This window comes from Ixodes scapularis, unplaced genomic scaffold, assembly GCF_016920785.2.
Source record: "Ixodes scapularis isolate PalLabHiFi unplaced genomic scaffold, ASM1692078v2 PGA_scaffold6__148_contigs__length_123643588, whole genome shotgun sequence".
In the NCBI taxonomy this organism is placed as follows: Eukaryota; Metazoa; Arthropoda; class Arachnida; order Ixodida; family Ixodidae; genus Ixodes; species Ixodes scapularis.
This window is the reverse complement of record NW_024609881.1, coordinates 116,166,862-116,189,771: the sequence shown is the minus strand read 5'-3', so window position 1 is coordinate 116,189,771 and position 22,910 is coordinate 116,166,862.

The window sequence follows — 22,910 nt, the reverse complement described above, 5'->3', positions numbered from 1 at the left end:
ATATATATATATATATATATATATATATATATTTTTTTTTTATGAAATGAAACTGAGGAACGAGCGTATCATCAAGTTGAAGAAAGGCAAGTAAAACTCCAGAACCTGTCGCGTATGTAATAAACACTTCAGTGAAAGCCGCGTCGTGTATCCTTTAGTTACTCTGCCTTTCGTCAGTGCTGGTCGCTTATTAGTGTAGGGTGATTCCACGTCAGTTCATGCAATGATGGTCCGGGTCATAATTTAGATATTTTTGTTAAAAACATATATGAAAGCCATGTTCTTGGGAGGAACATTCAGCTAGATATGAACGCCGTAACAATTTTTTTCGCTGAGATATAAAATAGAGAAGCTTGAGGCATGGAAATTGAGAAGATTTCACAATGCTACTTTGCACAGTCGTCATTTCCTTATCGAACCTTTCACGGCACCATAACTTTTTTAATAGGTTTTACAAAGGTTATACAACCCATACATAAAAAATTAAAAATATCCATAGAATATTTCAATGCAAACAAAAATATCAAACATGGCATAAAAACGCGTTTTAGAGACATATTCACAATTTGGTTGCAAATAAACCATCTTTCATAATACTTCACAAAACATATCAAAATGCGCGTATTTAAATATTCTTTACGAATATATAAAGATAATATGCCCACCCTTAAACATATTTTTGTTATCAACACGGAAATTCGGCTGATTTCTCAAAATGTGGCAAGATTGGGCGTCGATATTTAAAAAAACTCCATCTTTTATTTTCTTTAAACTCCCCTTGGCACTTTGCAGTGACTTGAACTAATCTGTGATGGCAAAAAATTGAGTAACATATGACCTCCAAGCGGGAAAAGCTACGACAAACCTTCACTCGGAGCGAGCCGACGTCTTCGTCATAGCGGCTTTGCCGCACAGCACCAAACGTTTGGGCGTTAGTTATGGCATGTATTTTATATTATTCAAATTTTTTTTTTATACGCGGTGAGTATTAGTGACCTCAAAAGGAACTTTGAGCTGGAATACCATTAATTAGCTTACAATTCACAGGAATAAAACGGCCCCACTCTGCAAATTCGCTACCTATGCATCATACATAAGCTTAAAACTCTCAGTTGCGCGAATGGCCATGTATACATCTGGCCTCTCGGCATATGATGACTTTCACAGATGAGTTTCCTGGATTCCTTTGACAGGTTTTACGGTGGTCCACTTTGCTTGCTTCACCGCACGAAACTCTCGAACTCGAAGACAGTTGTGAGCACTGCGCAGAGTGGTTTGACGCGTTTTGCGAAGTGCTGAAGGCATGTAGTTCCCACCAGGAACGCAAGCGATTGTACGTGCTTCTGCCACCAATCATCCTGAAGAAAACAATATTGCGTCTGGTGTCGGGTGCGACTGCCTACATGATTGATCAAACATGAAAACTGAAGCGCAAAGGTGGTATTTGGGCAATCCCTGATCCCTACATGGGGAAAAAGGCGAATGCCGAAGACGTGGGGGTTGCAATTGAGTACTACACACGCGAAGACCTCGCATGCTCTGTTCAAAGCCCCGACAAAAAGGACGTCGTCAAAGCCATGATCAACGACATGTTCAAAGTCGTAAAAAGGTTTATGACCCGCTCTATTAAGGAAGCTTACCAGCTGTTTAGGAAGGACCATCCCCAACCCAAACTAGGCATCTCCAAATTTTATTCCCTACGACCAAAAAGGGTAAAAAAAAAAGTCCCGAGCACGAGGTGTGCGCATGCATATATTGCGTCAATTTTCAGTTGCTTTTAACGGCAATAACAAATGCCCCAAAGAAGGCATTTACTGAAGACGACCTCAAGCGCATCTACCTCTTCTGCGCTCCACAGAACGATTGCTCTCTGCGCCGTTGCGAAAAGTGCCCAAAAACGCAGAGCATCTCGCTGCAGTCGCTTCATCTCGACGAAGACGAAGAGATCTGTTTCGCGTTATGGGACGCTGGCGAACTCGTCAAAAAGGTTATGGACACTTCTGCCTTCCTGCGGCAATAGGAGAGCGAAAAGTATATGAGGCATTCTTACATCCTTGACCTTGAACGAAGCCTGATACATGACACAAGAACCGCCTTACCACCCAAGGCAGTGATGTTCCACTTCGATTTTGCGGAAAAATGGACAGTACTCTTTCCAACCGAAGTGCAGAGTTTTCATTGAAAAAAACTCAAGTGTCTCTCTCCACAAGTGTGGTTACGTCCACGCAAGGCACGCAAAGCTTTGCCGTTGTCACCGATGGTACACGACACATGACACAGCTCACGCTCTTCTAGCCACATAGGCCATAAAAGAGTATGTTAATGTTCATTTCCCAGTCTTTTTAGAAATAATTTTTGTATCAGACGGAGCGGCGGCGCATTTCAAGAATCGCTTCCAATTCCACGAATTGTCTCGGAAGCCGCACTCTTCGGCAAGATGGATCTTTTCAGCCACTGGACACGGAGAAAGCGCTTGTGATGAAGTAGGTGGAAGAACCAACGCTCACCAAGTTGAGATCTTCGCTCAACTCAACAATTGCCACCGCTAAAGACTTTGTGGAAGTGCTACGTAAAAAAGTAACAAATGTCTGCATGTTCCACCTGTCTGTGGAACGGGTTCGAGAGTTTCGTGCGGTAAAGCAAGCAGAGTGGACCACCATAAAACCTGTCAGAGGAATCCAGGCTTCTCATCTGTGGAAGTCATCATATGCCGAGAGGCCGGATGTATACATGGCCACTCGCATAACTGAGAGTTTTAAGCTTATCTATGCATAGTTAGCGAATTCGCACAGTGGGGCCGTTTTGTTCCTGTGAATTGTAAGCTAATTAATGGTATTCCAGCTCAAAGTCCATTTTCGCGTCACTAATACTCAGCCCTTATGAAAAAAAGAATTTTAATAATATAAAATACATGCCATAACTAACGCCCAAACGTTTGGTGCTGTGCGGCAAAGCCGCTATGACGAAGACGTCGGCTCGCTCCGAGTGAAGGTTTGTCGTAGCTTTTCCCGCTTGGAGGTCATATGTTACTCAATCTTTTGCCATCACAGGTTAGTTTAAGTCACTTCAAAGTGCCAAGGGGAGTTTAAAGAAAATAAAAGATGGAGTTTTTTAAATATCGACGCCCAATCTTGCCACATTTTGAGAAATCAGCCGAATTTCCGCGTTGATAACAAAAATATGTTTAAGGGTGGGCATATTACCTTTATATATTCGTAAAGAATATTTAAATACGCGCATTTTGATATGTTTTGGGAAGTATTATGAAAGATGGTTTATTTGCAAAAAAATTGTGAATATGTCTCTAAAACGCGTTTTTGTGCCATGTTTGATATTTTTGTTTGCATTGAAATATTTTATGGATATTTTTAATTTTTTATGTATGGGTTGTATAACCTTTGTAAAACCTATTAAAAAAGTTATGGTGCCGTGAAAGGTTTGACAATGAAATGACGACTGTGCAAAGTAGCATTGTGAAATCTTCTCAATTTCCACGCCTCAAGCTTCTCTATTTTATATCTCAGCGAAAAAAATTGTTACGGCGTTCATATCTAGCTGAATGTTCCTCCCAAAAACATGGCTTTCATATATATTTTTAACAAAAATATCTAAAATATGACCCGGACCATCATTGCATGAATTGACGTGGAATCACCCTGTAAAGTTTTTTGCTTTGTATTTGTTTTAATTTAGTGAACCAATAAAGAAACATTTCCTTTAAGAAACTAGCTGGAAGATGCGGTGACTTGCTTCCGGCGTGAGTTATTTCAACTGAATCTGTGTCTATTCGCCCATTTGACGCGAAACGTGCAAAACCACCTTCGCTATCGAAACCTGTTAGGTAGTGATACTGCAGCGAAGAAACGGAATGTGCTTTGCCATGTGCACAAACATATAGTAATATCTCCAAATATTTGCTTGCACTCGGTACAGTGTCTGAATTGTAGATGTAAACTTTTAACATACAACAGTTCAGTTAGATATTTAGGCGTCTTTGTTGACGAACACAAGCTGTGGAATGCGCATTTGGAATCTGTTGTAAAAAAAACTATGAGTCCTATCTGCGTATCTGTATAAACTCACAAGTATGTGCAGCTTGAAGATAAGATTGGTTGTGTTTAAATCTTTGGCAGAAGCTGCATTGCGGTACGGTATTACACTGTACGGTCCCCATTGTTCAGAATACAAAACAAGACCGATAGGTAGGATACTAAAACACATGGTAAACAACATATCATATGGAACTTCATATGAAGTATTGGAAACTCAAGAGAAAGCTAAAGAGCTGGGAATCCGGCTTTTTAAAAGCTTTTTTATATACGTAGCAATAACAAATAATTCTTTCAGTAATTCCTACAAAACTGTCGTAAATAAAAATAGAGATTTGAGACGTACTGAAAGATACGTCATTCCGAAAATATACACACCATATGGAAAGAAAAACAGAAATCATTACATTCCTTCCTTATTTAACGTACTCCCAGAGTTCCTTATGAATATGGAATCCACTAGGGTACTAAAAAGGAAACTAAGGAATTGGTGTCAAGCATCTGAGCTATAGATATCGTAGCCTGACCGATGGAGATATTTCGTACCTTTATTTCATGGTTGCGTGAGTAGACTTGGCTATAAGCACCTATATTTCATGGTCTAAAGTGTTCCTTTTTGTATTTATTTGTGTTGCTAATTTTGTGTTCCTTTCATTTCTTTTTTTTTTTTTGTGCTGCGGAGTGTTTTCTTCTTTTTTTTTGTAACAACATATATCTTATTTAGTCGCCTGGCCCCACATACAAGCAGAATGCTGCTTTTGTGGGCCAGCTATTTATTTTGTATGACCTGATTTGAAAATAAATATTGAGTTGAAATTGAATTTGTATCGATTGTCGTTACTCTTAAAAGGAGTATCGAGGAACTTTAATCTCGCCACCTAGAGAGCCGAGATGGAAAAGAGGACCCATTCCACACCGTGGCGAGCGTTTCAAAATCAATGGCGGACGCTTCCTGCGGAGGTTGGTCCCAAGTGCGCATGCGCGTTGTTTTTTGCTTGGCGAGGTGGAAAGCAGGCGGAAAGGGGAAGACGTCCGCTGACCGTCGAAGCTTCCGTCACCTCCTCGCAGTTCACGTTGCAAAGACGTTTCATAAATCATTAATGTAGATGGAAATAAGCGAAATATCAATATTATCATTATTAAACGATGTGACCCCGATGGAGCAGTTTCGTCGACCTTAGATCACTCACACACACAACTACAGCTTTGACAGAGACGGAGCCCTGGAATAGGAACGCTAGCCTCGACTATGTAGCATAAACGGTTGACGCCGAGTATAGATGTAGTCTGCTTTGAATGTGCTACCATACCGCAAACGACTGCTTGTTCTGGTGCACGACACAAATAATACATTATTATTATTATTATTATTATTATTATTTCAACCCCTGCTACAGGACGTTTGTCCTTTCTATTAAAAACTTGCCCGTGCAGGATGAGCATTGCTGAATTGCTCTGTTATGTCTGAATGTCGTCATCTCCATGTCGTGTTTTCTGGTGGTGCACTTGTTGTCCTTCGGTCTTGTGTTCCGTCTCTACTGTTACTGCCTCGTTTTTATTTCATTGTACTAATTACTCGTGCACTGCCTAGTATTATGCTAAAAATGTATCTTATTTTCTGCGGAGATGTGTATAGTGTGTTTTTTTGCTTTTTTTTATCCACCAGTGTACCAGCACCGAGACCTCAGGGTTGTTCCTGGGCACTGTATAATAAAGATTGATTGATTGATTCATTGATTGATTATTATTATGTTTATTTTATAAAAGAAGAAGTTGTCGGGGTCCGCCGTTCCTTTTCACCGCTGCTAAAAATGAGTCTTTATTTTAATGATTTCGACGACTTAGGGTCTCTGGTTCTGTGTTGTCGCCCCTTTTATTTAATGTGCATGTAAATGATATGGTGAAAATACGTTCTGGGTGTGACTTATGTCCCTACGCTGATGATACCCTGTTACTGTCACGTCACATAAATTTGCACAGGGCAATTATTTTATCGCAATTTACTGCTACCAATGTAATGAATTGGTTTGATGCCAGTCTCATCAAAATTAACACGAAGAAAACAAAGCTTGTGAGTTTCAGTAATCCCTTGAAACATAAATGTCTGGATATCCCATTTTTTCTTCATTCATCGAAGTGTGTTGATTGCCGCTTGAGTATGTGAATGTAACCGAAAAAATTGGTATACTTTTCAATAGTGATCTATTTTGGAATTCCCACCTTGCCTACATTGTCAAAAAACTGCGAAGTGTACCCTGCCTTTAAAGGGATACTTAAACGAAATTCGAAATATTCCCGTCGTGTTCAAAAATAGGTTGAATATGCTCCGTAAATGACAATCGCACGTTTGTATTTTAAGCCTGGTGGCTGTATATTTCGTCATAAATGGCAAATCTGGCTAGCGCTCGGAGAGCAGCCAGCGGAGAGCACGTGATATCCTTCGCAATCGTGACGTAGTTTGTCTCGGGACGAGCAAAGCTGCGGCGAGGCTGACGTAGAAAGGATGTCGTAGTCGTTCCAGCCACCTTCTGCACCAACTTTGAGTGACGGGTTAGTCTTCTATAATCTTGTAGAGGGACAATAGCTACTTCTGGAGCCCACAAAAGGGATTCTCGGGAAGACGGGAGTTCCTCCTTGCCCTCTTCTCTCGTCGTGGCCGGAGGCGAGACAGTTACCGTCACTACCTGTCAAGGTTCCTAGACGGACATTACAAACGAGGTGTAAGCGACATCCACCAGGTGCTTTTTGCTAATCGTTAAATTCGTTTTAGAATTCCTTTTCGTGTCTTTTTTAACAGGATATTGGTGTGTCCGATGTGATACCGCTCTTTTAAACACATTTAGACAAAAATGAGCGCCGAAATTTTGTTGTATTATCCCTTTAATATTCGACGAAAATGTTTCTGCCTCTCTCAGTACAAAGAATGGTTGCAAATGCTTTGGCATATGGTGTACTGCGTTGTGGTGTCACTGTATATGCAAATTGTTCGCAAACGTGGAAAACTAAACTTGACAATATACCAAAAAGAATTTTACGTGGAGCTGTGTACACCACCAAGGATGCACCAAACGAGGATTTATTCGTGTGGTTAGATCTCCCGCGTTTTTCTACCTTTTCTGAAAGATGTGTGATAATGAAACACTATTAGTGAGTCCTTTACAAATCTATTGTTTCGTTCAGCGCTCGCTAAGAAATGGAGCGCATTTTTCAGTACCTCGAGTGAACTCCAAATATGAAAAGAGAATGGGGTCTTTTTATCTTCCGGACATTTTGAATAGACTACCAGAGTCGTTTTTTGTGCCGGACTCCAAACGACGGCTGAAGAAAAGCCTGCAAGCATTGCGCTAGATGTCTTTGTTTTATGAACAATTACTGAACTAAGCTTCTGCTATGAATGTTTGTACGGTATATCTTTTTTTATCTGACGTGTGTCGTGCTTGTAGCGGTTACAGAAAGTTTTCTGCTATGCTAAGTTGTGCTATGCCTACTAGTCCTTTCTCTCAGCAAGACAAACAAGCTTTTACTTCGCAATCCAGCGTGACTATTGTACTGTTCGTAATTTCGTAGTTATTTTCTTTTTAGTTTTTTTAAAGATTTTCCGCATTAATAGTAGTTTTTTGTGCACTTGTTTTTTTTTTTTCGTCTTTCTTTCAGTGCATGTGTGCGGTTCGCTCGTTTCTCTTGTGTAATTTAGATATTTTGTGCGGCTTTTTCATTTTTCTAGCTCGCTGTTCACTGTGAATGTCATCACTGCCTCTCATCATATTGTGCTTACTTAATGTAATTGCGGGGTTCAAGTCCCACAAGCCATTAGAGGCTTTGACGGACCCGTAAAACGGTTTCAACACTAAACACATGTCAATAAATTATTATCATTATTATTATTATCGCCATGATTACTATTGAATATGAACTCACCGGTACAAAATTGCCGAAAGTCCAAGAGCAAGGAAGGCTACAATTCCAAAGAGCATCGTGCTGTCCACTGCGGGTGTAGTTTGGCTCTGCGGCACTCTATCGTGCAAGCCTAGTGTTTCAGCTCTCTTGTGCCGCACCTGCGCAGGAAATTCGATTTCGGTCAGCGGATGTAATATAGAAGGCCTTTAAACCGTCCGTAGTTGGAGTCATGGCCCCAGATAACAAGTGGAATAACAGGATACGCGTTTTGCATGTGTTATAAAACTTTTATTATGGAAGTTATGCTCACTACACTTGGTTTCAGAACCGAAGGATATACTGCGAACGAACTGAAATTAATTATAGGATAGCTTCGCGTTGATATTTATCATGCAGCATTTTTAGCCACATTTCAATGTCTTAAAGCAATTTTTTTTTAAATCCTCGGTTCTTGCTTCTATGTTCAAGGCTAGTTAAAAAGAACTTGAGGTTACAGACATTCATATGGTGTTATGGGAGACAAAAACAAACATTTCTCGCAAGAGACTTTCTATGACTTCTAATGCGATGCGAGTACTTTATAAGAAATGCCTCATAAAAGAGAGGGAGAAGTATTGCAAAAGACGAAATATACTGATGCATATGTCATAGCCTGGGGCCAGATGGTTATCTGGCCTCAGGCTATGACATATGCGCTATGACATATGCGCTATGACATATGACACATGGCCTCATTGGGGGAGGGGGATAACAGCTGATAGAAGAGAAAGTTGTGCGCAAGAATGCGAGGTGTTATATTACATGGAAACTTGTTTGCTTCCTCATGTGATATAATAACTTGTATGATTTCTTATATGGATACATTAAATGTACATATAATAATAATAATAATAATAATGATAATATAAATAATAGGAGTTTATTTTCCAACAAAGTACAGGTTGGAGGGCGGCTTGGGAAAAAAGCTGTTAGCACAGCTTGACTGGTCCCAAGCCCCCCTCGACATCACGACATCAGCAGCGGCAGAACAGCGAAAAAGAGAGAAAAATAAAAGAAATAAAAGATGACAAAAAAAAAATCAACGTTATTTTTAGACGGAAGAATCATTTGCACGTATATTAGAAACAAAGTCGAGCTCTATAAGAGGACACTGCCGCAGTGTTTTCGAACGCAAACACATGAAATACACCAACAAGAAAAACATACATTGCACGAAACCACTCTCGTATAAGAAATACAACAAAACATTTAAAAGCAACAAAACATTCAAAAGCATCTTTCAGTCATGGTCGTTCCGGCTAGAGAGCATCATTTCCCGCAGACCGCCCACTGATAGGTTATCAAGTTCTATGTGATATGTAGAAAGCTGATTCAGAATTTTTGGAAGTGTGTGAGCTATGGTTTGACGACCGTAATCTGTTCTAGAGAAAGGCACTTGCCATGGTAACATTATACGTGTTTGATAACTGTATTCTCTTCTTTTTAGATTTGATAACTCTTCAAGATGTCGTATGTGCATATTTTATTCAATTTTATATTTTAAGCATAGGCGATATCTATACAAATCAAAAATTTGCATTACACCAAGTTCATTGAAAAGCAAATCTGCCGGGTATTCCAGTGAAACATTGCAAATACTTCTTAATATCTTTTTTTCGCAGTACGAATACCTTTTGAAAATTGGTAAGTGTGGTTGTACCCCATATTAAATGATTATAGTTTATGTGGGAGTAAAATAAAGAATGATATAGTAACAGTTTTATTCTAAGTGGCAAGATATGCTTATTGCGGTATATTAAGCTAGCAACGCTGGATAATTTGGATATAATGAAATTAATATGATCATCCCATGACATAGTCTCCGAGAAAGATATACCTAGGGTTTTAAATGCTGAAACTAATTCGATTTTAGTGGAGTTCAAAAACATTGCATTGCTTATATCTACTTGTTTATTCCTTGGGTGGAATAAAATTGCCTTAGTTTATTTACGTTCACTTTTAAAGCGTTACTTTTGCTCCATCTCTCTATTTGCCTGAGTGCACCATTCACGTTATCATAAGTTCGGTGGCGGTATCACCAGTAAACAATAAAGTGGTGTCGTCAGCATAAATTATGAACTTCGCTGTTTGGCATATATTTATGACGTCGTTTACATAAAGGTTGAATAAAAACGGTCCAAGGATGCTTCTTTGAAGAACGCCTGATCTAATCGATTTTACTACTGATGAATGACCGTTGATAAGTACATATTCTTTACGATAAGACAAATATGAGTTAATAAGCGCTGCTGATTGACCACGAAATCCATACATTTCTAACTTCTTAATAAGCAAGTCATGATTGAGATAGTCAAAAGCCTCTGTAAAGTCAATGAACAAGCTAAGCGTTAGTTTTTTATTTTCGAAATTTTTAAGAGTATATTCCTTTTGTTCAAGAAGAGCAAGTTCAGTTGACCTTTGTTTACGGAAGCCAAATTGAGATGTTCTGATCAAGCTATGATTATCTGCAAACACTGTCCTTTGAGTTAACAAAAGTTTCTCGAGGCCCTTCGAGAATACTGACAAAATTGAAACCGGTCGGTGGTTTCCCAATTCATTTTTATTACCTTTCTTATATAAACCTGCAACTTTCGCCAATTGAATCCGCTTGGGAAACACGCCGTTTAAAAGGCAAAGGCTAAATATATGCGTCAAGCAAGGGCATATAACGTCAATTATGAATTTAACAGGCTTTATTTGCAAACCATCACAGTCGCAACTTTTACTACTTTTTAATGCATTAAATACGTTTACTACATCTGTGTCTGTAGCAGGGCTAAGGAACATGGACGCGCAGTTTCGAGAACTTATAAGCTTGGAAACATTTAACTCAGGACTTTCTTTGATTAAACTAACGAAGTACTCATTGAATAGATTTGCTAACGCTTGGCCTGTCACATCGTTACCTTTGTAGCTCATCTTTTCTATATGGTTTGGAGTATATGTACGATTTAGAACTGAGTTTAGTTTTCTTTCCATAGGATATCACTTCTGTTATGACATGCTAAAAACATCACCAAAATATCGTTCCCGGGCGTATCGAATTTCTTTGTTTAATTGGTTTCGATAAAGTTTAAAACTTTGAAGTTTTTCGGTCTCTCTTGTTTTTACAAATGTTTGAGATGGCATATTTTTTGTACGTATTTTATCGACTATCTCTTTTGTTACCCATGGCTTACGAATCTTTCTAGAAGTGTTTTTTTTATTTATATGGAAAACATCTTGTATAGAGCTCTTGTAATTTATACAAGAACATGTTATATGCATCATCTGCATCAGTCTCTTGAAGTACATAATTCCAGTCTGCTAAAGACACTTGCCGTCTAAATTTATCCAGGCCATCTGGCGTTATATCCTGAAACTGTACCGACTGATTGACTTTTTTACTTAAATTAATCATTACACAGAGAAATATACCCAAGTAATCGCTTATATCAGTTAATACAATGCCAGATTTAATCTGTGACTCAAGAAAGCTCGCAACGAACAGGTCAAGTAATGTGGAACATTCAACAGCAATAATCCTAGTAGCCAAAGATATCGTATATATACAACCGCTTGCTTTAATCAACGTGTCCATCTGTCTTTTATCTGGCGTTTCAAGTAGCATATTTATATTAAAATCTCCCCCCACGATTATGTTGCATTTATTATCATTTGCAAACTCGAAGAACGATTCTAGATACGTAAAAAAAGAAGAAAGATTACCACCCGGCGGACGGTAACAAACCGGGATAACTTTTTTATCGATCAGTAAGGACAATATTTCGAAATCTTTGTGAACGCAACTGTAATCAGTAAGCAGCTCACAGCAAATAGTCTCCTTTAACAACAACGCCACATGCCCTCCGTGACATACGGTGCAATTTAAAAAGTAGGTATTATACATTGGTAATTTAATAACGTCAGCAGCATCAGCGAACCACGTTTCGGAAAGCTTAATTACATCATAGTTGAACCTAAATTGCTGAAAAAAGAATTCAATCTCTTTTGACTTATTCCGTACTGATCGAGTGTTTAAGTGAAAACATTTCAGGGAGTTGGAATATTCGCTTTCCAGGAAAGAAATGACATCCGATAGAAGAAAATAGCGATCGTCTGATATCGAATTCAGAGTGCAAACTGAATTGTTCGATAACAGATGATTCGTTTCATCCATTGCAAAAAAACAGGCTCTATGGTGTACAACTCCAAAATAAATGATATCACACAAGTTTCTGCAGGTCATTCAAAGACTTAATCACATGAACTTTATCCCGGTCCTGTTTGCGCACAAGAACGTTTTCATTTTTGTACAAGACATACTTGTAGTTTGACTCATTAGACCACTCTTTTGTCTCCCAAAGAAGTTCCCTGTCGTGACTCGTTAGATTTTCCAGGATGGGAGCGTCATCCTTTGCTCTTTTTAGCACCGATCGTTTGTTCAACCACTCATCTTTGGTCGTCTGTTGAACGAAGCGTACGATGATGCCTGGGGTTTTATCTGGTTTGCACGGTAGCCTGTGAATTGCCGCAATGTCTTTCGTTGTTAGGTCAGGTAAATCAAGTTTCTTTGCTCTTTCATTTACCTTTAGCAACAGATCTTCGTTGTCAGACTTTGGTATGCTATGAAATTCAAAATTCAGCTTCCGGCTTCTTCATTCTAGGTAATTGACTTGTAGCTTTAGTCTTTATTTCCATCTCGGCGTCAGTTCTTTCCAGCCTTTCTACCCGTTTTTTTAGCTGTTTCACCTCCGTGCTATGTTCACCCATTTGCTTTAACGCCTCGTCATACTTGTCTGACATTTCTTGCATAGATTTTTTTATACTGCCACGGTTTCTCTTAGGCTCATCAGAGTGTCTAACTTTGCGATCATCGCCATTAGCATGACAGTAATGTCAGACCTGTCCTCGGGTTCATTTACATTCTTAACGCACTGAATTCCCCGAGATTTTGCAGTCTTGCATGTTTGACATCGCCATGACTTTTTCCAGGAATTACCTTTAGAATTAAAAGTCGCTTCCGAGACACCAGAGTAAGGTAGATGAGAGGCATATTCACATTCCGTGCATTCTAACTTCAATTCTGTTCTTCTTACTTGTTCTGTACATGACGGGCAAACATTTTCCATGCCTTAGCAAAATCGAAGGCGTGCAACAGCAGCAGCGGCGCGCAACAAGAGAATCGGAAAAGAGAAGTTCAAAACTCAACTAACCTGCAACGATAGCGAGGTCTTGAATAAATAACGTGCGGTGCGTGCCGCCGCTGCTGCTGTGTGTCACTGCCGCGCCGTACGGATCCTTTTAAATTCTGTGCCGATGACGTAATCTTGCTGATGCTCTCTTGCACCAATCCCGGCTTGTTGGCGCTTGCACGTGCAGTGCTGACGTCCGTCGATCCAGTGTCGTTGATGGCGACGACTGCTGCTTGAATGACGAATTTTTGCCTGCAACGATAGCGAGGTCTTGAATAAATAACGTGCCGTGCGTGCCGCCGCTGCTGCTGTGTGAGAAATATGATGCTACGACTGTTCCTGTCCTAATATTACAATATACCAGTGTTTCCTTGCATTATAACTGAAGCTTATACATATCATGCCAGAGATATCTGGAGGTTAAATGAAATAAACGTGGCTACAGGTACCGCGGAGCAGACAGTTTAACAAATATATCTAACCTCGTTTGTAAACAAAAATTACCTAAATTTGGGGCAGGAATGACACGCAACAGACAACAACATTACGATGCAACTTAGGTCACTTGATTCATCGCCTTGCAGGTGCCTCTTCATGCACGTGTTCATATCAGTCATTCTTCGTAGACGACTTCCTTTGGCACCATTCCAACCTTGTTGAAGGTACCTTGAAAAAAGAGCGTAATGCAGATTAACTACAAATATACAATAAGGTATGACCCTTTGTGTCACATTCAATATCAACGTGTAGCCAAGGGATAAAAAATTATAGGCATTCAGCATACTGATTCGTTTTAAAAATAATTTATATTTTATTTTTATTTATTAATACTAATCACATTTAATTCAGCTTGTTTTCTGGACAAATGTACCCTTTATTTTGATTAACAGATGTCGTCTGTGAATACGTTTCACCAGCGTTCACAATGTTTACAAAGTAAAGAACTAACTTAAAAAATGTTACAAGCAGACATTCAATTCAAAATAGAAATACAGAGTATAAAAATTTCAGATTGCACTACAGCATGAGTGCACAAAGAAGTGGTATGGAAAGCATGTCACACATAGAGTGAGCGCTCCACACTGCCGCAACACGGTCACCGGCAACTGCCCACCGTTATGCTGCAGGCTCCGTTGGCCCCCACTCCAATCACTTACGTATTCTAATGCCATTGTATTTCTAAACTTACTCCACAGCACATGTATTGTAACTGGACATTTGAGAACACCTAAACATCCCCACATTCAGCATTGCTCTGTATGTAACCTGACCTTCTGGAATCACCGTTTTGCCCTGCATTTCGGGAACGAAGATTGGTGAAAACCAGTAGCATTGAAAGATTACCCTGGCTCTAAATATTTTGAAAATTAGACCTGCTTCACTCATTTGCGTACAGAGGGAGCAACTTTCCTTTTACTTTAAGACATGAAGGTGAAAAAAGACAATGTACAGTGTTAGTTGACGAGCCAAAAAATGTATTTGGGGGTGCGTGCTTGGGATCTCAGTTACTTGGGGAGCGGAACTGGCAAAGGAACCAGGTGTGAAAAATGCCACTAGGCATGCAGGGTCGAATACATCTCTGGGTTAAAGGAAGTCGAAGCTCCATAACTATACTACATGGCTAAGCCCCAGCATGGTATGCATGCATCCAAACTAACTACTGAAGGAGTTTGATCAGCCAGTACGCATCATGAGCGAAAAGCAAGTTCGGTTGAAGAAAAACTTGAATTCTGCCAAGGAAGAATATAGACAAGACTTTATCCTTCTTTCAAAAAAAAGAAAAAAATGTGGAGACTGGACGCACTCATAAAAGAGGTTTTCCTGGTATGACTGCGTGTTACAATTAAAAAAAAATGTTGCACTGACACAATTGTATAATTTTTATAGCGCCCCTGTTACAACCCAAAAATCAGGTGAACAGTACAAATCAATAATAAATAAACAAATATTGTTTTGAGTCCTCCCAGCACAAGGTCTCATCACTAGCATAACGAGGCCTCTGCTTGTGGAATGGAAGGTGCTTGATGCAGTCGCGTCAGGCTGGCTCCACCTACACCACAAACTGGCACGCCACAGAGAATGGCGTTACCCCTACATAAAGAAAGAAAAAGAATCGCAAATGTAACCTTATCAAGCTTAGTACGCCTCTAGACGTTCAGAAAATTAGCAAAATATCCCAGGAAGGACATGCCATGTAGCCCACGTGGGCAAAGCATGCTGGGGGAGCCCCAACAATACCTACGTTGGTTCCAAGCCGGAGCAGCCTGCGCAGCTACACCACAGGCTTGCACGCCACAGACGATGGTGTTAACCCATCAGCAGGAATAGGAAGAAAAATAAAGATTGTCGCATTACCAAGCTGATTACTCCTCTAGACATTCAGAAAATGAGCAAAATATCCCAGGTAGAACAAGACAGGGGGACCACGTGGGCAAAGTCCGCTGGGGGACCCGCAACATAACCTACGTTTGTTCCAGGTCGGTGCCTCCTGCGCACGCCGAACTTGAGCTGAATATGCGATGCCCTCGCTGGTGCCACCTTAGAAAAGGGGGGGGGGGGGGAGGCGAGGGGGCAGACTTAGCATAGATGTGGGCACCATGGGGGCAAAGCAAGGCACGTCTAACTTCGGATGCACTGCAACAGCCCGATATGTTCCACACCCTCAGGGAAAGGATTTTGCTCTGTGTGGGATGATGTCCCCTGCTGCTGGTTCCATGATGGCTGGCGCCAAGGTGGAAAACCGAGACGCGAAGGGCGCTTCCTAGCAGACGAACCGCATTCTTCGCTCGGGTTGGGAGACGAACAATGTACGAATCGTGTCTTCGCTCGTTCCGGCAGAAGCAAATTAGATCTGGCTCTTGCAATTACCAGGATAGGACCCCTGGCGCTCATGGGCTTTCGTTTCTGCAGGTTAAAGACCCTCCTGCCTTCCTTTGGCAACCAATCACTGGAACTTGAGAAAGGCCAGAAGGGCTCTATGGAACGACAGTCACGTTGGAAATCCTAAATAAGGTCTCTGTTTCGGTTCCTGAGCACGCCAATCTCACATACCCGAGTGTTGTTGTGCTGGGGTCAAATGCCGGGCTCAAAGTTGAATGGCTGCTTCCCATTTGCAGTGTTTCCGCAAATGGCTATGATTGGATTCTTTGTGCCGGGTATGAAGCTAGGTGAGCAGCAGCGCGTCCAAACAGAACGGTGAACTTTCCTCTTCTAGCAGCTGGTCCATACTTCCGAGGGTAAAAGCGCTAGAAACAACGGACAATTAAACGGAACGAACAACACGGAGCACTACTTACAACTGAAGTTTATTCTCGGAAAACATACATATATATACACCGCGAAATCAGGACATATACAACACAAATGCGACATCATCGAATCATGTCGAGATTTCACGGTGTATATATAATGTATGTTTTCCGAGAATAAACTTGAGTTGCAAGTAGAGCTCTGTGTTGTTCGTTTCTTTTACTCGCCCGTCGTTCTTAGCGCTTTTGCCCTCGGAAATGTGGATCCCTAACTAGCCCAAGTGCATACCCTCCTAGCTGGTCGCTGAGATGCAACCTCTCATTAGTTAGGTTCCTGATGAAAAACTTAATCTTAAACGCCGAGCGTGACCTCTTATGATCACGCCTTTTGCTTCGTTATTTATTCTTGGGTGTTCTTGCACTCTTAAAAAAAAAACTTGTAGTATTCACCCGGTGAAAGCCAATAACTGCTTTTCAGATATGTTGCCAGGTTCCTAGTAACCACTGTTAATAACGGTCACGCTAGTAACGGTTTCTACTTCCTAGGCAAGATGCTAGCAACGGTCACTACCCAACGAAGTATCTTTCAGTCAGTGGCGTAGGCAGGGGAGGCTCATGGGACCTCAACCCCATCCCCAAATTCAGCCGACCCCATAACGTACGCATGCTTTTTGACCCCTCTCCCTCCCCCGCTTTGCACCCCAAGTCATGAACATCCCAGCCATCTCAGACCCTCCCCCCTTTCAGGACAGCATTCCTATCTACGCTACTACTTTCAGTAGCATTAGCTTCTGCCTAACTCCCACGGGACCTAGGAACCCCTACCCGAACCCAGGTGGCGCTAATCAACGTCTAAATTCAAAATTAGCAAAAAAAGTATTATCGCTGGGATATATTTCTTTTCCACACTACGGACATGACAAGGGACTATAGCACAGAAGGAACACACGCACAACACACACGCGACGACACGCTAACTCAATCCCTGCCCCCAACGACTACACACGCGTCTTTTATACTGATCCTTCGAAAAAAGTTGGTTGGTCAATGACCACCTCGTCCGTGAACGATGCTACTAAGATGGTGCTGCGTTCGCACCAATATTGCTCTTCAATATTGTTGCTGCATATTTCAAGAAATGTATCTCTTACTAAGAAGTAGCGGTACACAACAATTATTTGCGTCAGTCTACAAAAAAGCATCCCCATAGGACCTTGGTTCCCAGCAGCTATCTTCTCTCTTTCCCGCATAGCAGCAGAAGTTACTACCTGCAGCACGTATGCGTAGAGCAAGTTCGTCGGCTTCTTGCACAGGTGTTGAGATGATGTCAGAACGCCAAGCTCTTATTGGCTGATTGAAAAGATAAAAATGAGCTCAAAGCATCTAGCATTAAAGTCTACCCACTACCCTTTCAATCAAAGCCAATCAAAGCTCGTCGTCGTTCTGACGTCGCTGCAACCGCTCCGCAAGAAGCAGACGACTTACTCTCTGCATGGCTAGTAAGAAGGTAGCAGTCAGAAAAAGGTAGTAACTGCTGCACTTACTAACTTTTTACTATATATCGTTCATTGGAGGTAGTAAAAAGAAAAAAAGATATTAACGCTCGGGAAAAAGTACTAACTGGTGCAGCTACTAGCTTTTTTTCTAAGAGTGTATAGACTGATGCTGTGTTCCCATTGGCTTTGAAGCAGTAATAAGAGGCTTGGGTCACGTTCTGCGTTTTTGAAGTTGTCAATGATTATAGTGATTATAGCATTCGCTATAATCACTATCACATCGACTCCTATCTACCTCTATGCGCTCAAGTACAGAGTTACATAGCTTTTGTTCGCCGGATATGGAACTGAAACTCACGAGGCTGCTGAAAAACATTTTCTTTTTATTGCAAACGTGAATAAAAGTGGAAAGTTGTTTGCGAAAGTTCCTTTAACACCGGAAATGTAGCTGAACTGAAGCGAGGCTCCAGAGAACGGTTTCGCCGCAAAGGGAAGGTCGTGCTAATATCTTTTTTTTTACAAATATACAAGTAAAAAAATGATTAAAAATGATAATGTCCTCGTTTGAAAGCAGTAACACGGCGTGCTTCATTCGCTTCCATTCTAACACTGCAGATGTGTCCGTTGCTGCTTTAGTATGTTGTGAAAAGCAGAGGCAAGTTTGAGGACTTCCAAAAGTAAAACTTAAAATATAGTTAACATATGCTGGGATCATGACTCAGAGTGCAAATGTTTAAGAACATTCGCATTTTTTTTTCGAGCTGAGCGAATGGAATTTTAACCTCGCTTTTGCAAACTACTCTTTGTCTGTGCAACACTTACGGTTGTTGTTCTCGGACATCCTGCCATATTTTCTTTATAACTTTTTGTTAGGTGGCGTCACACAAGTCATTGTTCGCTTTGATGCCCCCGCACTCATGTATGCTTTTATGAAGGTTCCTGGATTCAAAAGTCTGTGATTATTATTATTATTGTTACTATTGGACGACGAGAGCGGGAGATGTTCCATCGGTGTGCTCTCCGATTTTTGATCTGTACATATTGTGATCTGAGACGTCGCCATCTCTGAGCTACGCGAAGACGGCCCTGAGGAAGCTCAGGTCGTTGAGCATGGGGTCTGGCCCCGACCACCGCACCGCGTAGCAGGGCCTTTAGACCATCTACCTGTTCACTGGAACGAGGCCTAACCCACCCCTGCCATTGCGCTGGACCCTGGAGCATAGGAGCTCCACTCAGTTGCGATCGCCGTCCATCGACCACAGCCACCCTCGAGTCATCTACCCGTGGCCTCTCACGGGTGCTGTTGCCGACACCACTGAACGTCCCACCCGTTGTCAGACGTTCGTCCTCGTATTGGCCTGCGGCCCGTGATCATTTCAACCCCAGCCCCGGGCTATACTACGTTGGAGGTCAGTCACCCAGCGACCTTCGTTCATTGTGGCCCGGCAACTGGTCGCCCCTACACTACTGAGCTTCTTCTGGCCCGCGTCAAGCTGGTGTCGATTCAGTGCTTGGTTTGCCTGGCCTGCCTACTACTGCTCGCGTTTCTTTTCCTCCGCGCCTTGTGTACACTGCGATCAGCGGCCATGTCCCTAACCTGCGGCGCGTGTCTAAAGCCCATCTCGCCTGACGGTCGCCTCATGACGTGCTCAACTTGCGCTCATAACTACCATCTCGGAAAGGTATGTTCCGTCATCGCCGATTCGACCTTTGCCACGATGAGACTCGAGAAAAAAGAAAAATGGCGATGTAGAGCTTGTCGATCGAAAGGCAACAACTCCACTCCGGACGGAGCCAACGAGAGTAGTGACGTGATCTTCCAGAGCGATTCCCCCACGCTCACGGGACAAATCTTCGAAATCAATAGAAAATTAGACTCTCTGCTTTCCCTGAAGACTAGCGTAGATTTACTAATGGAGCTTCCAGGGAAGGTGAATGAGATACTTCTTTTGAAGCCCTCAATAGAGCTTATGAAGGCATCTGTTGAAGAAGTGCAGACTTCCATCACCTTCTTAGCGCAGAAGTATGATAGCCTTTTAGAAGCAACATCAGTGCACGAAAAAGAAATCAAAGGTATTCACTCTGAGATGGAAGCTCTGCGGCTCACGGTGTCTGAGCAGGCCAACACTATCCAAGCCTTGCAATCAGAGATAAATGAGACTGAGCAACAGAGCCGCCTTTCCACCATGGAAATTCAGGGAATGCAAGTTGCTTCCGGCGAGGCACTTGCTCCTATTTTAGTGGGGCTTGCAGACAAGCTTGGACTCAAAGGACACCTACCATCTGATGTCCTGTCGACACAGAGGATACAATCCAAGCGAGATCAGAATCCAACCATTCTGGTGAAATTTGCGTCAGTTTCCATCAAAGACCGATGGATGCAGGCACGTGGCAAGCTTAGGCACTTGACTAGTGAGGGCACACCGGGCAAAGTATATTTCAATGAGAACCTCACACCATCTAACAGGGAACTCTTCTGGCTCGCTCGCTCGCGCGGAAGGGAACGTGGATATAAATTCGTCTGGGTAAAGAACGGGAGAATTTTTGGTCGAAAAGAAGAGGGCGTCCCTCCCGTGAGAATCTCTCGAAAACGTGATATCGATCTTATCATTTAACCGTCATGACAAGTTTTTCCCAGTATGCCGACTTTACTTCGTTTAGTGACACGCTTGCTTCGTCTTCCACAGATCGTTTCGCAGTTGTACACGTTAACATTCGTAGCATTCGTAAATACTGGGATGAATTCAAGGTAATTAGTACTAAAATCTGCGACCAAGTTGATGCATTTATTTTGACCGAGATAAATGTAAGCGTTGAATGGCTACCACAATTCACAATACCAGGGTTTCATAGTTTCTTCTACAATCGTGTCAATACTAGAGGAGGTGGGATCGGTGTCTTTGTCAGGGACTCGTGGTCAGTAACTAAAATCAATGTCTCGTTTAAGAACTCAGAAAGTCTGGCTCTTAAGATTTCTAACTTCAGCCATGAAATATCGTTGCTAGCAGTTTACAGACCTCCTTCCTCAAACTGTAATAGCTTCTTAGATGAGCTGAGAGAACCCTTGCGGGGACTAACTAATGAAGTAAATGTGTGGTTAGTAGGTGATATCAATATTGACACGCTTAAGGGTTCCAAATCACACGTCTGCGAATATTTATCTCTTCTTTCGGATCATGGTATAACATCCACCATCCAAAGCCCAACGCGAGAGGAAGTGCTAAATGGGAATCTTGTTTCTGCATGCCTTGACCATATTAATGTCCGCACTTCTGATGCTTCCATTCAGTCCGCCGTAATTCTTCAAAAACTAGCCGACCACTACCTTGTGGCTTGTCAATGTATCTTTACTAAGGCAGTTCCTGTGACTGAGGCAAGGTACCGCTTTGAGAAGCTTGACTTGAAAATGTTCGATCGGCTCATTGCCGGTTATGACTGGGCAGCTTTGTTGTCATCTGTCAACGGCGAAAATTTATATACAAATTTTACTAGTGTTATACAAAACTTTCGAGGCCAATCAAAGAAGGTTGTGCATGTCAAGAAACGCAGGCCCGCACTGCCCTGGATGACTTCTGAAATACTTGAGGCCATAGGACTCAAAGAGCAATTCTGGAGAAAGAGTCGGCGTTCTCCCAACAATGCCGCTTTCAAGCTGGATTGTAAGATCCACAGGAACCGTGTAAACGCTCTCATTCGTTCAGCGAAGCGGTCCTACTTTGCTAAAAAGATCTCTGACGCTGGTTCTGATGTCAGGAAAACTTGGTCCATTATCAACGAATTTCGTGGCTGCCTGAAAACGAGCGTAGCCGATAGTCTAATTAAACATTTCGGCACTGATCTCACTCTTACTGTGAACAAGTTCAATCGCTCCTTCGCAGGCGCAGGCGTTGTCGCATCTCACTGTGCTGGGATTCGATTGCCCGCAGCCTCGTCAATCTCGGAAACTGCATTTCTTCCTTCTTTAACGGAGCCAGACTTGCGTTCTTATCTTTTTGGGTTTAGACGTTTCCGGTCGGCCGGTGTGGATGGCATTGCAGTAGGTGACCTATGCCGGAATTATGACTCGTTAAAGGACGTACTTCTCGTTCTAATAAATAACATTCTGGATTCTGGCATTGTCTACAACGAATTAAAGCAAGCTCTGGTAGTTCCGCTTTTTAAGGGCGGTGTACGAAACGAGATTTCCTCGTATAGGCCTGTCTCTATACTGTCGTGTATTTCACAGATTCTGGAGAAACATCTTTCTGTCGATATGTCAAGTTTTCTTGAGAAACACGCAGTAATATCGCCAAACCAATACGGTTTTGTCGCTGGTCGTGGTACCACCAATCTTCTAGAAACCTTTTCAGACTTCCTTCACTCTTCTTTCGAACACAACATGTATGTGTGTGCACTCTTTATCGATGTCGCTAAAGCGTTTGATACAGTAGACCATGACATCCTTCTAGACAAGCTGTATAGTTTGGGATTTCGTGGCCCATTTCACGCACTGCTCAAATGTTTTCTTACAAATCGCACACAGGTTGTAGCGGTATAGGCAATGTCCATAGTGCAAAGGCCCTCCTAAGATCTGGAGTCCCTCAGGGTTCGATTTTGTCACCACTGTTATTTAACATATTTGTGAACGACATTTCATCATCCATTACCAATTCAATAATGTTTCAGTACGCTGATGACACTGTTTTGCTTTCTAGCCATCTAGTGTACCAGCGTGCAGTGGACACGCTCCAACTGGATGTAATTAGCGTCATGGACTGGTTTTCGATAAACAAGCTTCCAGTAAATGCCTCTAAAACAAAGCTTATATGTTTCTGCAATCCCTTAAAGAATATAAGGTTGACCTATCCGCTATTTCTTCACAACTCCGGTTGCTTGTGTACTCAGTGTGATCCTATAGAATATGTTAGTTCGATCAAATACCTAGGCATTTACTTTGATTGCGATCTTTCTTGGACTACTCATATGACGCATCTTTGCCAACGGCTGAGGTCAGTGTCTTGTATGCTA